Below are 17245 nucleotides of genomic sequence, written 5' to 3'. Positions count from 1 at the left end.
CCTCCAGAATATTTTTTTTTACCTCATCTGTGTCAACAGGGCTGTACTCTGCAAGACCAGTGTGTACTTGGTTCCAATTTAAATACATATCATCATTATTCCATCAACCCATAAAGATTCCCATCAGGGGTTAAAAGGGGTTATGAAGAGCCTCTAGCTCTCCCCCACCCTCTTCTCTCAACTCTTCCTCCTCCACCTCCTCTCCCACCATACCCATCACCCTCATCCAGTTAGGTGACTGATGTCCAGATTAAACAGAGAGGGTGATTGATCCATCATATCCATCACTCTGTCTGTCTGTGGCACAGTATGGTGTCATCCATTTACTCTATTGTGCAGAATTCCAACCTTTGTGCTGCACACGTGTGTGTGCACACATGTGTGTCTCCGCCTCCTGTGTGCAAAGCACTCTCAATCCCCATGAGAGAGTGTGACAAATGTAATTTGGTCATCATTATCAGTGGTAATCTTATTTATTTTGCATATGTGTTTAAGTGTTTGGGGACACCATATGTCCAGTGTGCGAGTGCGAGTGAAGTTGGGGGGTTGTGAGATTTTGTGTTCACGTGTCAAACACAGTCTAAGATGTCACCAGGCCTAAATGGACTCTCCCTCTCACTGTGTTTCCCCCCTCATCCATCTCACTGACAGTGGCAGAAATAGGAGCCTCCCCTAGCGCTCCTACAGGGCCCTCAGCAAACAGCAGGAGGCCCTGCCAGCTATGTATGGAGGCCTTGTGCACTGGAGGAAGCCTGTTCACAGACGGGTTCGCTTGTTGAGGACACCCCCCCGTCTCTGGGTTGACCTCTGTATGGACCTGAACTGAGCTGCTATGTCCCAAACCCATTTGTCTACCGAATATTTTGACACCTATCCATGGCCCTTTTTCCCCCAGCTGTACTTGATACTAAGACAAATGGTCGGACTAATCCATCCTCAGATGTCGTATATTAAGGGGCTGCTTTTGCCGTGTGTAGATATAGGTGTACACCCCCCCCCACACACACACACACACACACAAAAACCACAAAGGCATTTTGATTTATGTTAAAACTATAACTTCAGATCTTTCAAAGTGACACAAGTGAAAAACAAGGTGTGTGGAAAGCAGATATATTCGTGCTTAGGTGCAGGATACAAACATTTGTATCAGTGCATCATACCTTTCGGGCTTTGCATGGGCGGTCATGAGACCCTCATGGCTAAAGCCCCCTACACATGATACGCGGTAAAAACACTTTACATAGGCCGTACCATTCATTCTCTATGGAGGAGGCGGTAGCACCCCAGGTAGCAGAGTGCACCGCTCAGATTTGCCTCTGCCGCTGCGCTCAAAGTTCAAATCAGTTGAACTCTGACTTAGTTGCCGCTGACCTTTCAAAAGGGTGACAAACAATTCCCCTGTAGAGTATGGTGGCAACGAAAACCTTCCCTATAACAGGCAGGAACGTCGGACAGACCCAGCTCTGAGGAGGACGGCCATCTGTCTTGACCGGTTGGGGAGGAAGAAAAGGAGAGAGAAAGAGATAGAAAGACAAAGACAGACAAAAGACAGAGAGACAGACACACTTCCAGAGATGCAAGCAGCCAAAGAGTAACAGTAACTATAACAATATCTATAGTAATGTGAATATGACTCATATGTTATGGCCGTTAATACAGCAGAATAGTAGGAACAAGCACATCTAAGGTGATAGAATATGAAAATGATAATAATTACAACAAACATGATCAATGATGAGTAGGTGCAATAGCAGCTACGATACAGCAAGACATACCACTGTTGGTGTTTTTATGGCTACAAATTTTATAATTTATAAGACTAGTGACAGTATAAATTACTAATAGTTATAGAAGTAGCAGGGAGCGTCATGCAGGACCACGGCAGCAGGCACCACCACGATCAGCAGAGACCTACATACAGGATCACGGCAGCAGGCACCACCACAATCAGCAGAGACCTGCGAGACGACAAAGCACAAACAACTCCGGGGCAGAAGTTGAATTAGTAACATGCATTGACGAGACATGAATGACACAGACAGAGAGGAGAGAAGGTCAGAGTATTAGGAAAAGTATTAACCCCAGGCAGACTAGGCCTATAGCAGCGTCATTAAGCAGAACAAATTCAGCTTTAAAAATAACAACATAGCTGAGGGCTCGTAGGCACTAGCTGTAAGCCTTATCAAAAAGGAAAGTTTAAAGTTTACTCTTAAATATGGGGACAGTGTCTGCCTCCCGAATAACACTTGGGAGTTGGTTCCACAAGAGCGGAGCTTGGTAGCTGAAGGCTCTGCCTCCCATTCTATTTTTGGAGACTCTAGGAACGACAAGTAGCCCTGCATTCTCAGAGCGCAGCAATCTAGTCGGTTGATACGGTACTATGAGCTCTTTAAGATACGACAGAGCCTGACCAATAAGAGCTATATAGGTAAAGAGAAGAATTTTAAATTCTAGGAGTTGCAGTAGTCCAGCCTAGAAGTAACAAATGCATGGACTAGTTTTTCTGCATCTTTCTGAGACACAATATTACGCAGTTGAAAATATGCAGTCCTTGTCGTAAGTTTTATGTGAGAATCAAAGGACATATCCTGGTCAAAAATAACACCCAGATACCTTACTGTGGTGCTGGAGGACAACACAACATCATCCAGAGTAACAATATATTTAGCTATTGAGTTTTGGAGGCCTTTGGGTCCAAGTACAATAACTTCAGTTTTTTCTGAGTTTAACATCAGAAAACTGCAGGTCATCCAGCTTTTTATTTCCTTAATGCACATTTGAAGTTTATCTAACTGATCGATTTCTTCTGGTTTGATCGATAAATATAATTGTGTATCATCAGCATAACAATGAAAATTTATGGAGTGCTTCCTTATAATATTTCCTAAGGGAAGCATATATAAGGTGAATAAAATTGGTCCAAGGACAGAACCCTGAGGGACTCCGTGACTGACTTCAGTGTGCATAGAGGATTTGTCGTTAACATGTACAAACTGAGATCTATCTGATAAATATGACTTAAACCAGCTCAGTGCGGTTCCTTTAATGCCAATTAGATGCTCCAGTCTCTGTAGCAGGATGCGGTGGTCAATCTAGTAAAACAAGTACAGAGATAGGTCCTTTGTCTGAAGCTATAAGAAGGTCGTTTATAGTTTTTACCAGTGCTGTCTCAGTGCTATGATTCGCCCTAAATCCTGACTGGAAGTCCTCAAATAACTCATTATTATGTAAAAAGTCACACAGCTGATTGGTGACTAATTTCTCGCGGATCTTAGAGAGAAAAGGAAGATTAGATATAGGTATATAGTTGGCTAGTACCTCAGGATCAAGACTAGACTTTTTAAGAAGAGGTTTAATTACAGCTACTTTAAAAGACTGTGGAACATAACCTGCTGATAAAGACCTGTTAATCATATCTAATACAGGAGTGCTAACTTAAGGTAACACTTCTTTAAGTAACCTAGTTGGAATAGAGTCTAGGAGACAAGTAGAGGGCTTTGATGCCTATATAGTAGAGGTAAAGTTTCTTGAGGTCAGCTGTAGAAAAGCAGTCCAAGAATATATCAGGTCGTACAGTTGTTTCTAAGGTTCCTGGGTTTGAAGAAAAATTGGTGCCAAGCAAGTTGATTTTGTCTCTAATAGTTGTAATTTTGTCATTAAAGTAGGTCATGATGTCCTTACTACTGAGGGTTATAGGAATACATGGCTCAATAGAGCTGTGGCTCTCTGTCAGCCTGGCTACAGTGCTGAAAAGAAATCTAGGATTGTTCTTATTCTCCTCTATTAAAGATGAGTAATAGGCTGCTCTGGCATTACGGAGGGCCTTCCAATATGTTTTTAGACTATCTTGCCAAACTAAGTGAGATTCATCCAATTTAGTAGAACGCCACTTACTTTCCAATTTTCGCTATATTCGTTTTAGTTCACGGGTTTGTGAGTTATACAATGGAGCTAACTTCCTCTGTTTCATTATCTTCTTTTTTAAAGGAGTGTGAGAATGACCACAATTACAGCTGGATGATACAGCAAAAAAAAAAGATCAACAGGCCAGGTTTGAGGTGGGTCACCAAGGCGGTTCTTTTATTCATCGCTCCTGGCAAAAAGTATAGCCACACCAGTGTCACTAACAAAAGAACCCCAGGTTGCCAAAATGGCGCCTATTTATAGGGTGTCAACCCATTACCCCGGAAGAATCCATTCCCCGGGATCCCCTGCCTAAAACATGTTTAACCCACCATTGTTTTATTTCTGTATATACACACACCACCTCATCTGTGACCTATATACATCCTACTTTAGTCCACTAACAGAAAATACACCAATAAACTTCATATTACCTCCGCTAATATACAATGCACACATTTACCATCCCCACACAAATTTACAGTTGGCTGTGCCCGGAACTATATAAGCGGTGTCTGTTGCCTGGGGAAGCCTTTTGCCTGCACATCCTGAAGACAACAGACTGGTGAGTACACAACACCCTTGATTTATTCCCCATACACTTATGGAGCAACACAATACTCATTCTTAGCTTCTCAATTAAACAACTAACACATTTCATCTGCACATTTAACCCCATGTCCCTCTCATCCAGGTTGAGCTGCATGGCCCATACAGCAAACCCAAGACCTAACAAAGGACAACAAACATGGCGACAAACATTCAATACATATGGTAAACATTTCAATACAAATGTACAAAAAGTAATGTGTTAAAATGTATCGTGCAAATCTCCAATAAAGTGCTGATGCTCTTCTTAACGTGTCTGTGCAATTATTAAAGTGCATCTGTAATCACACACAGTCTAAAGTGAGTGGTGCCATGTGTGCAAAACTGGCGACGATGTGCTCTCCACAAGGAGCAACAGAGTCAAGTGTACGTAGTGAGCCTGCAACACTCAACAAGGTGATCAATTTCAGAGTCAAACGTTAGTGCAGGAATAGAAGGATAAGGCATTAAATTAAATGCAGATGGAATCGATTCCTTAAATCGTTATCAGATTTAAGGACTACATTTTACAGAAAATCTGAGTACTGACCAGGAGCACGGTCCACTATCACAAGTATAATAGGCTGCACAGTTTTTCAGGTTGAATGTGAAAGATGAAGAACAAGACTTTCAAATTAATTATAATTTAGTTTAGGGATTATTAATAGGCCTGAGTCATATATAGCTGCAACGCCTCCTCCTCGAGGAATATGAGTATTAATATGACTGGGATGAGTGGATTCATTTAGGCTAACATATTATTCAGGACACAACCAGGTTTCAGTCAGAGTAAATCAATATGGTTATCTGATAAGCCTGTGAATGTGGTTATCTGATATCAACTAATTTATTAATACAGCTTTAGATGACAGATTTGATGTTTAAAAGTCCATATCTTATTTTCTGATTTTGTTGCATTATCGCAGATTTGGTGTTTTGTATCAAGTTTTTCTGTGTAGCTCCTCTTCTGTTCATTTTTTATTTAATTAATGTAGATGATCGTGAGGCACACAGCGTTTGTAAAGGATACTGAGCTGTAAAGTGATCCACAGGGAGTGTGGAGAGGTGTGTAAGACTGCAGCTATGCTTGCTGTGCGTCTGTGGTAAGGGCAGCGCCGAGAGGTGTGTTAAACTGACTCTGCATCATTGGTTTGGGCGAGTGGACCCCGGCTCCTGGGTCGGCGAGTATGGGCAGATCCCGGGGACGAGCAGGAGCTCGCACCGAGCGGGGGGGGGGGAAATCCTGCAGGCTTAGGACGTCAAACCTGTTCAGTGGTAGATCTGGAAGCGGAGGAGGGAGAGATCGGCGAACCCCTGTTCACCAATGACCAGGGTTCACTCGAGTGGAGTTGAGCTCACCAGACCCGGAGCCACCGCTCCGATCTCCCTGGTGGAGCACGGCCACTCCGCGGGGAGCAGGCAGGAGGTGGAGGGTGCCGATGACTTGGGCTTGGCTCCCTGGTGGTGCCAGCGGGACTCGGTGGGTGTTGGTGCCGGAGATCCGGTGGTGATGGAGCCAGTCCATGGCAGGGTGGTGTTGTCGGCAGCTGTCATGGTACGGTCACCAGCGCCGAAAGCCTTAAGATGGGCGAGGAACTTCTTGAGTTGAGGCAACGTTGGAAAATTCCAGGAGGATTTTGTTCTTGTCCTTGTCAGCCTTCAGGCCAGAGATGTTCTCCCTCAGCTTTGAAAGCAGGGGGAGACAGGACTCGCACACAGCCATCATATCGCAGCCTGTGCTTGGGATCCGTCACCCCAGGACACAGAACCGTCACAGGGAGATCAGTTAAATTAAATTAAATTCCGGCCCTGGAGCCGAAAGTTCAGGGAAATCGTTCTTCACTCCTGGGCAGGCAGCCCACTTCACCAGTTGTTTTTAGATCCCACTGAGTTGATGAAATGTTTCAAAATTGGCGCCTCGCTAGTGCGATCTCGAAAACGTAATGATGGAGGTTTATAAGCAGTCACACCAGGTTTGTGAAGAGGCGGTTGTTATAGTCCTAACATTGATTTAGCCGTTTACTGGTTCTCTGCGCCCAACCTCGCAGTGAGCCCAGCGCAAAAAACTGATCATTTAAAGGCCCCTTAAAATGCTAGTGATGACATGCTGGCATACTGTGAGCAGGTGGTATGTGTAGCAGGTATAATGTTTAACATTCAATAGTTAAACAGAATCACATCCTTAGGAAGTTGGTCAAAAAGTGGTTCAACATATTTTTTTTTCGCCCACAAAAGTATATAAGCATTTCAGTCTTTAATATCTGCACTGTCACTGTCAAAGATACTGTGTTTGGTGCAGTAAACAGACATACTTGAGTCAACTGGAGAAAATTCTATGAACTTTCTCAGATTTCTTTCTTCTTCACAGCTTCCTTTACATGTTATCAAAATCTTAAGGCAAACTAAGATTTCTTAGTGGGTGACAGCCACTGGTTTAATGGAGGACATAGAATAAAGAGAAGCAGGAAAGTAAATCTAAAAAGAAGTGGGAGCAAACTTGGGTCAAATGATGTTTGCATCCCACTGGGTGTTTGTTTTAACCTGTGTGGAGAGCCAGATGGGTGGGGCTTCTGAAAAAAGAAGACAATGGAAGTACCAAGCATTGAGACAATTACAGGAAAGCAATTGAAAATCATTTTGGCAGTTTAGCAGTGACCCCACATGAATCGTCCCATCATCTGGTAGTCCCAACAGGTTAAAAAATGTGAAGGTTAATTTTATAAAAGATATGTGACCCTGGTGTGTTCGGGTGGAGAGAGATTTGGTAACGAGTTCCATAAGCATGCAGAGTGAGGGGCAGGAGGACAGGGACAAATGGAAAAAAGGAGCTATTGCAAGCCTTGAGAACTATCAGCACCCTGCAAGCTGAGTTAACAGCGGCAGGGAGTGAAGGCAAGTTCACTTTAGACCTAACAAGGTGTGTTTTAGTATGTTTTCACACCTATAGTTTCTTTTCTTTTTTTCTCTGCTCTGAATGAGTTGATGCAATTCCAAACTTGGAATGTTTTTTCACTTGGCTCAATTTCTTTTCACACAGAGAAAATCCAAGTGAACCAGGAGGCATCAGTACAAATCACATGAGAATGTTCACTCCACTTATTGGTCAGATGTGTTGGGAAAAGTAAATAGAGAATGACCTGTGTTGTGAACTCGTGTGTGTTTCTGACTATGGCCAAGCTAACCGTTTCTAGTATCTTGCAGAGTACACCAAGTAGTTTGGTCCGATCAGTTTCTTACCACAAACAAAACATCCCCCAACGGGTTGCAAACACTCCAGGGTTCGATTCAACCCAACCAAATAAGGCAGGTGTAAAAATGCCCTAAGTATGTGTGATAATCAATAAAGTGTATAATGAAGACGTCAGTTCTCAGTTCTCAGTTTAAGCTTAATTATCACATGACTATGCAGCATTTTCAAAGTCCCTCCCTATTGCAGAAAAGAGATCAGCAGGGTTGATACCAGGAGACCCAGAGGCAAGCTAACTTCAGGACATGAAAGACAAGCTATTCTTTTATCCAGACAATAGAGGTGGAAGGGCCCCGCCCTAATTCACATCCAATATGGAGCGAACTGCTCCTGCAAGAAGGGGCTTCTTTTATCGAACTCTCTGGTGAAACACTCACTCCATCTCCAGGGCGCAACTAAGTTTAGCTGACCCCTGTCTAGGAGTGTAAAAACCTTCTAAACCCCTGCTCATATGTGACCCATCCCAGTCTTGTAAATGATGTTAATTGGAAGAGGAAAGGAAAAGTGAAAATCAGTAAAATACTACTCTGAAGAATGTTTAGTCCAAGATGTTGATATTGGGGAAAATCCTTTTAAAGTCAGATTTGTACTCATTTTTACTAGTGTTTCCATCCACATTCACACCAAAAATGGCTAAAGTAGATTTTCTGTATCAAAGAAAACAAAATGCAACAAAGTGCGATGGACACAAATATAACTTTCACACATGCATTGCAACCCTGAAATGATCAATTTCATTGACATGACATGACATTACCCAGTGGAGCTGCATGCAAGAATGCAAATGTCAGAATCAGTTGGATGGGACATTAAACAGAATTTACCCTCGCAGCTCCATAGTACAAAAATCACATAATCTCTTGAGTTTGCCCATGTGGGAATACAGGCGTTCATTGTGCGGAGTATTCATGGCAAGCAAGTGTTTTTGAAGACACTTCTACCATGGGGCTCACTGATACCAGAGAAAAACAAACATCGCAGGCATCCTGAGGAGAAAGCGCCATTTACACTATCTCCTCCAGATGGATTGATTCTCATTGTTTCAGCATACCCATCTGGGAACTCTCGTTTGGAGATCTTTTGGGAAGGGGCCAAAATACTGGTTGCTAATTGGATAAACCATCTGTCTATCACCAACATATGGGCCAAATCAACCAATCAGATCAACGAAGCGTTTGAGTACTAAGAGCATCGGGGCAAAGCTCAGAAAGTAAACATGTGGGTAAAGGATAATTTCCGTTTGTGTAACGTGAATTTATGGATCAAAGGTACGATTTCAGGTGCCTGGTCCATATTCAACAGAAGGATCACAGAGAAAAAAAGTGTTAGCAAGCAGCTTGTTCCATAGCTGCTCTCATCTCATCAGTGGAAGCCGCCATGTTGTTGACACTGAACAGTTGCTTCTCATTCGTCACACTTAAATCCAACACAAAACCAACACTGATTAGTTTGATCACTTTGCAAATTTCTCCAAATTTGCATGTTACCAGACTGATCTGAGAGTAAAATACAGTGGAGTTCAGAGATCAGGATGGGCTAGATTTACACAAAGACAGCCACAGAAATGTCTAACTGGAGATAGGACCAGCTTCGGGAACATTTCAGTAAGCACCACTGAAATCATCAGACAAAATTTTCTACATGCTGCTGCAGAGTTTTGGTGTTATTTTGAGCAGTATTAGTGGTTAAAAAGTCGTTTTAATGCCTTCACCGTGCTGCCCCGAGCTAATCAGTGTTAACCGAATTCGACTGTTAGCGACTGTTAACGACTTTCCTGGATTTCTCCGTTAATAGTTGTTACACGAAAAAATTGGCCCGATGACTTATTTGATGAGTGTATTTGCCGAAAAAGACCCTGAGATGATTTTACGTGGTAATTTCACTTTAAGAGCGCTGTAATTAATTATCACTTAATATCCTTAGTGCTCATGCTCTGGTACATGTTATAAGATAGCAGCCAGATTTTGATTGATGAATTATAATAATAATAATATAAAATAATAAAACCGCTCCCTCTCATGCACCGGGTGTCAAATATTTTGTGAGTGTAGGGCTATATAAGGCAGAGCAAAGGGCTCGAGGCACCTTAAAAACTCTTGAGAAGACTGCATTAATGGTTTGGTGTTCAGGCTCAGTAAAAGATGAAACATCTGAACCATTGCTGTCAGGATTTCAGTCGTTTCTGAAATGACTGTCTCCTTTCAAACTCCCGCAGAGAACCACTGACTAATCAATTCTTTCCTCAAACCTCACATCACACTCCCACTTGCACTCATCAGTCCTTTCCCATGAGTCCTCAGAGGTCCCCTGCCTACTCTGACATATTTGGAGACCCCTCCAGGATGAGGTCCCTGATCCCAGAGCTTGCCGCTGGAATTTGATTAGTCAGTATTACCCTAGGACCTCACATCACACTCTTCTTACAGCGCATGCATACACACACATACTCCAACCCCCCTCCACACACACACACACACACACACACACACACACACACACACACACACACACACACACACACACACACACACACACACACACTTTTTGACTTTTGTAGATGGGGCTCCTGTGACTGACAGCTGTATTGAGCTGGATGAGTGGTGTGACACTGGCTCATTATATGTACAAGCCTGATTTGGACACGCCCAGTGACCTTCTGACACCCAGTGAATTGACTATGACACCTCTTGGGTGACACAGAGTGTTTAGCGCTATCACCCCACCATATAATTGTTGAATGACAAATACGGAGTACTGCTGCCTGCTGGTGTGGTGAAGTTATTTCCTCTCATGTAGGCATGGAACTTCGGCTGTAGTCTGTTTGTTCAACTGACACTTTCTGGATGAGACACAGGCGACATGAGGCCTTCATCGCCAACATAGACTGTATATAACAATAGATGGCTTAACTTAAGCCAAAGTATCTCGACTGCACCCTGGTGGGTGGCTGCAGTATAGGTCAAATCAAATGCGGCAGAAGCGGCAGAAAATCTACACATCTTCCACCACAGGCTAAAAACCACCTCTTTCGACTGCACCTTGGCTAAGGAGACTGATTTTTTTTTTAAAAAGCAACTTGTATTTAGCACTCTTTTGATCAGCTTATTTGAACCTACCGCACTTACTTAATAACTTGCTCTTCTGGTTTGTACCCTAAATTGTGGAATGCACTTATTGGAAGTCGCTTTGGACAAATGTGTCAGCTAAATAAAATGTAATGTAAATACATTTTTCCCAAAGATGGTTTCTGTCAATATAGGTAGTTTTTATAACGCTGATGTTGGTTCAATTGTTCCTTTCTTTTGTACATTTTGTTTTAATTTGTTATTTGTTTCTAAAAATGGGGTGAAATTAAGAGGCGTGATCAACTTGCGATGTTGGGTAGGTGTATGGACATCACTACAATGACATGACTCTGCTGCTCGATCACTACTGCGCAGACTCAGAAATTACAACATCATGGCACCTGTATCTGGGATATTTTGGCTTCACTTTTGTACAGAGGGAGGAAGTGGAACCGCGTTGTCCATCTTTATATACAGTCACTGGTTGCCACTAGTTCTTTGAAGTTGGCTTAGTGTGTCCGTATTTTGTACTCTACATACACACTGGTATACAAAGTCATCTTCTCATGCAGGCCTCATATTCACAGCCCTGCAATGCCTCCCCAAAGACATCATTTTTAAAAATGTCAATTGTCTCCACAGCAAATATGGCCATGTATCACTTCAAAAATTAATCAAATATAACCACTTTGATCAAAAATGCATATTTGGACACTTTTTGTTGTATACTCTTGGCAAACACAAACTCAAAGTTATCTAATTAGCGAGCCAAGTCTCTAGGCACACTGAATGCCAGACAGTGCCACTGTAAATACACTTTTACCATCTGGAGCGTGTGTGACTGTGCATCTCTCTTTTCTCTGTGACCTGAGAAAGCCTCTTGCTAGGTTGTAACAGCATGCCACGCTTCAGACAGCTGTCTCTGTCTCTCATTCCCCTCCTGTGCCATGCGTTATAATCAGCAAGAAAAAAACACTGCTCCTCTGCCACCTTTGCTGACCTTCTTGCAACTACGTTCTGAGGAAATGATTCCTACTTTTCTTCCTATAATGTTCCTCGGTTTCGCTTGTTCTGTGCCCTGAGTTGTAGTCTTTTACTATTGGAAGACAAGCCGCATATATTCATGTTATGTACTTCAGTATGTGGGCTTCTGCTGACCATTCAGCCACTTCCATGTCCAAGGTTGGCTGTGGAATGTCCACTGCCCAGCACTCCTACAGCCTACAGCAGAAAAGGTCTTATCTGCCCCAGTCAGCACATTCCACAGGTGTTAATTCAGGAGTTAACAAGCACTCTTTAATTAACACTCTCACAGGATAGCCTGATGGTAATGGTTTTTACAAACCTGCTTGTGACGACCGGACTAGCTTCTTCTCCTGCCTTGTGTGCAGTGAATTTGTATATGCCCCAAAAATGGAAAAGAAAATCACTTCAACTGGAAAATAAGATTTTGATAATGAGCATGAGTCTTTATCAGTTTGAAACCTCCTGTGTCAACATATTCTCATGAAAACATGCTCCAGTACAAAACATTTTCACAATTTTCCACTGTTGAGAAAAATGGTTGAAATGAAAAAAAACTGGCCAGGATGACATAGATGCATTGAGGATGTCGATATACATCTCTTAAATTACAATATGACTTACTTAAAGGTTGAATATGAAGAATGAAGAATGAATATGAAGAATGAAGAATGAACAAAAAATAATTCCAGCAGTAGGATTGCAAGGTTGGTTGCCGAGTGTGTCAAGCGATCAGCCTATGCCATGTCAAGTGATGATTCATTCAGGGGAACGACTAATTTCGACTAAAGTTACCGTTAGCCATTACTGTTAGCCATTACAGCTAAGTAAAGGTGAAAGTGATGTTAGCGATTAAGGAGAAACGTAGCCCTTTCGGCATGCATTTTAATGGTGTTTCTCTCCTTTCTCTCAGTCCATGGAGTGAATGCTTGGCCTATATTGACTCTGATTTTTGCCTGTCTCCGGTCACTCAGCTGCTGGGACAAATAACATCCCCTTCACTGAGGCTCCGAGGATTGGAAAACTCCATTTCACCCAGTGCCACCCTACAGTAGCTGCACCCAACAACAGAAATACCTGGCAACCAGCAACGCCCAACGCTATTGGCTGCTACAATGGAAACAGAACGGGACAGAAAGGCATTGTCAAGCCCTTCAAAATTGTTTTTTAAATATTAATTCAGTCTAAATATATTTTTTATGGAAAAGCAATACTTTCATTCTGTACCCATCAAAACGCCCCGTTGGTTTATTATTCTTTTTTTAAAATATAGCTTTTAATAAAGATTCTACATATTCAACCTTTAATACTGTGTTACTCCTACTGCTACTAGCAACCATGATGTGGTGATTGGTTAACCTCTGCCAAGAAAAATAATGGCTAACATGTACACAATGTCAGACTGAATAATGAAGTAAAAACAAAATGGCAATGCATTATTATTAGCAGCTACATATCTGTAGTATGTAATATAGCTTGAACATGATTCACAGCATTCTTGACATCATGCTGCATTCACATGTAAGCAGAAAAACCGGAAAGGGTAGCCTAAATTAGCAAAAAAGCTGATTGTCACCTAAGCCTAATTCACCCTTAGAGTAAAGCAAATTAGCAAAAAGCTACAAGCATAATAGTTATTGTGTTTTATATCTATGTTGCTCTGATTTATGGTCTTCATCAGTGGTACCCACAGTTTCACCCTCCCTTCAGGTTAATAGTCTGGGTGTCATCCTTGATAACTTAGTATCATTTCAATCCCACATCAATAATATTACCCGATCATAACATTGATCGTTTTCGCCCCTTGCTCACCCTCCATATTATTTCTATCCTTGTTCACAGCCTCGTTACTACTGTAATTCTCTCCGCTTCGGTCTCCCTCACATTTCCCTCCATAATCTTCAACTGGTTCAGAATTCAGACGCTGGCATTATAACCAAACCCCCTCATTTCACCACACCATCCCATCCTACAGCTACTCCACTGGCTCCCTGTCAAATTCAGAATATAATTCAAAATCCTCCTATATGCATTCAAGGCCATTCCCCAACCTCGCTTCACCTTATCTGTCAGATCTCCTCAACATCATCTCCTCCTGCTCCTTAAAGTCCTCCTCCTCCATCCACCTCACTGTGCCCTCTGCCTGCCTCAGCTATTTTGCTCCCCAACTCTGGAACACTCCCACCGAACATCCAAAACATCAACCCTCTTCCTCTCTTAAAATCCAGACTCAAAACTCACATGTCGAAGATAAACTCTCTGACATTGTATTGTTCCATTTTATACTGTATGTAGGTTTTATCTGATGTTAAATTTTGCGCTCATAAATAATAAATAATAAATAATAAATTATTATTTATTGATTATAATAATGAGTTATTTGAGGACCTCCAGTCAGGATTTAGAGCGAATCATAGCACTGAGACAGCACTGGTAAAAATTACTAACGACCTTCTAAGAGCTTCAGAAAAAGGACTTGTCTCTGTACTTGTTTTACTAGATGTTAGTGCTGCCTTCGACACTATTGACCATCACATCCTGCTACAGAGACTGGAGCATCTAATTGGCATTAAAGGAACTGCACTGAGCTGGTTTAAGTCATATATATCAGAGATATCTCAGTTTGTACATGATAATGACAAATTCTCCATGCAAACTGAAGTCAGTCACAGAGTTCTGTTCAAGTTCTGTCCTTGGACCAATTCTTTTCACCTTATATATGCTTCCCTTAGGAAATATTATAAGGAAGCACTTTATAAACTTTCATTGTTATGCTGATGATACACAATTATATTTGTCAATCAAACCAGAAGAAACCGATCGGTTAGATAAACTTCAAATGTGCATTAGGAAAAAGTTATTGTACTTGGCCCCAAAGGCCTCCGAAACTTAATAGCTAAAGACATTGTTACTCTGGATGATGTTGTGTTGTGTGTCCTCCAGCACCACAGTAAGGAATCTGGGTGTTATTTTTGATCAGGACATATCCTTCAATTCTCACATAAAACTAATTTTCACCTGCGTAATATTGCGAAAATTAGGAACATTGTGTCTCAGAAAGATGCAGAAAAACTAGTCCATGCATTTGTTACTTCTAGGCTGGACTACTGCAACTCCTTATTACCAGGCTGTTCCAATAAGTCTGTTAAGAGTCTCCAGTTGGTCCAAAATGCTGCAGCTCGTGTACTAACTAAAACAAATCGAAGAGAACATATTTCTCCTGTATTAGCTTCTTTGCACTAGCTACCCGTAAAATCTAGATTAGAATTTAAAATCCTTCTACTTACCTACAAAGCCTTATTGGTCAGGCTCCGTCCTATCTTAACGAGCTCATAGTACCGTATCACCCGACTAGATTGCTGCGCTCTGAGAATGCAGGGCTACTTGTAGTTCCTAGAGTCTCCAAAAGTAGAACGGGAGGCAGCGCCTTCAGCTACCAAGCTGAAGGAACCAACTCCCAAGTGTTATTCGGAATGCAGACACTGTCCCCATATTTAAGAGTAAACTTAAAACTTTCCTTTTTGAATAAGCTTACAGCTAAGGCTTACGAGCCCTTAGCAATGTTGTTATTTTTAAGCTGAGTTTGTTCTGCTTAATTATGCTGCTATAGGCCTAGTCTGCCGGGGGATAATACTTTTCCAGATACTCTGAGCTTCTCTCCTCTCTGTCTGTATCATTCATGTCTCATCAATGCATGTTACTAATTCAACTTCTTCCCTGGAGTTGTTTGTGCTTTGTCGTCTCGCAGGTCTCTGCTGATCGTGGTGGTGCCTGCTGCCGTGGTCCTGCATGGCGCTTCCTGCTGCTATAATCTATAACCTTAGCTGTGCTTGTTTCTACTATTCTGCTGTATTAACTGCCATAACATATAAGTCATATTCACATTACTATAGATATTATTATAGTTACTGGAAGTGTGTCTGCCTCTGTCTTTGTGTCTGTCTTTGTGTCTCTTTCTCTCTCCTTTTCTTCCTCCCCAACCAGTCAAGAAAGATGGCCGTCCTCCACAGAGTCTGACTCTCCTGCCTGTAATAGGGAAGGTTTTCGTTGCCACCGTACTCTATGGGGGAATTGTTGGGTCTATGTAAATCATAAATAAGTCATAGAGTGTGGTTTTACCTAGTTTTTAAAGTTTCCTGCGATAACTTTTGGTATGATTTGGCACTATGAATAATATTGAATTGAATTGAATTAATTTTGTTCTCAACAAATTATAGAATATACATTACATACAAAATCAGTAAAGATTTTCAACGTGAATAATTTGTTTATCAAGCCCTAATGGTTCAATTTAAGTGTTCCTTAAGTGGTTATAAAAGTGGATATTTTTATTTTTTTATTTCAATTCAACTGTCCATATTTAGGTTTATTTTGTCAGCAATCGTACTACTACTACTACTACTACTACTACTACTATGACTACTACTACTAATTAACTGACTGGAGTGAAGCAAAAATGTTTCAACCATTTATCCATTAATTTTAGCTCACTGTATTTCAGTTAACATTACTTTTAGCTAACAACATTATCCCTGGCGGAAGTCACTGAGGTAGACAAACAACTCCACAGTGGCAAAGCCCCAGGGATTGATGAGATTCATCCAGAAATGATGAAAGCTTTGGGTTTCGGAGGGTCTGTCTTGGTTGACACGTCTCTTCGACATTGCGTGGAAGTCTGGGACAGTGCCAAGGGAATGGCAGACTGGGGTGGTGGTTCCTCTGTTTAAAAAGGGGGACCAGAGGGTGTTTGCCAATTACAGGGGTATCACACTACTCAGTCACACTACTACTCCCTGGTAAAGTCTACTCCAAGGTGCTGGAAAGGAGGGTTCGTCCTATAGTCAAACCTCAGATTGAAGAGGAACAATGTAGATACCGTCCTGGATGTGGAACAACGGATCAGCTCTTCATTCTCGCAAGGATCCTGGAGGGGGCCTGGGAGTAAGCCCATCCAGTCTACATGTGTTTTGTGGATCTGGAGAAGGCATATGACCGGTGTCCCTCGGGAGATACTGTGGGAGGTGCTGCGGGAGGATGGGGTAAGTGGGTGACTTCTGTGGGCCATCCAATCTCTGTACACCCAAAGCGAGAGCTGTGTCCGGATCCTCGGCAGTAAGTCGGATTCGTTCCCGGTGGGGGTTGGCCTCCGCCAGGGGTGCGCTTTGTCACCAATCCTGTTCGTGATTTTCATGGACAGGATATCGAGGCGTAGTCGTGGTGGGGAGGGGTTGCAGTTTGGTGGGCTGAGGATCTCATCTCTGCTTTTTGCAGATGATGTGGTCCTGATGGCATCGTCGGTCAGTGACCTTCAGCACTCACTGGATCGGTTCGCAGCCGACTGTGAAGCGGCTTTCAGCAGGAAACCGGTGGATTGCTTACTCCAGGTAGGGAATGAGTCCTTACCCCAAGTGAAGGA

The sequence above is a fragment of the Echiichthys vipera genome (genome assembly GCF_963691815.1).
Source record: "Echiichthys vipera genome assembly, chromosome: 10".
NCBI classification, from domain to species: domain Eukaryota; kingdom Metazoa; phylum Chordata; class Actinopteri; order Perciformes; family Trachinidae; genus Echiichthys; species Echiichthys vipera.
This window is presented reverse-complemented; position numbering follows the sequence as displayed.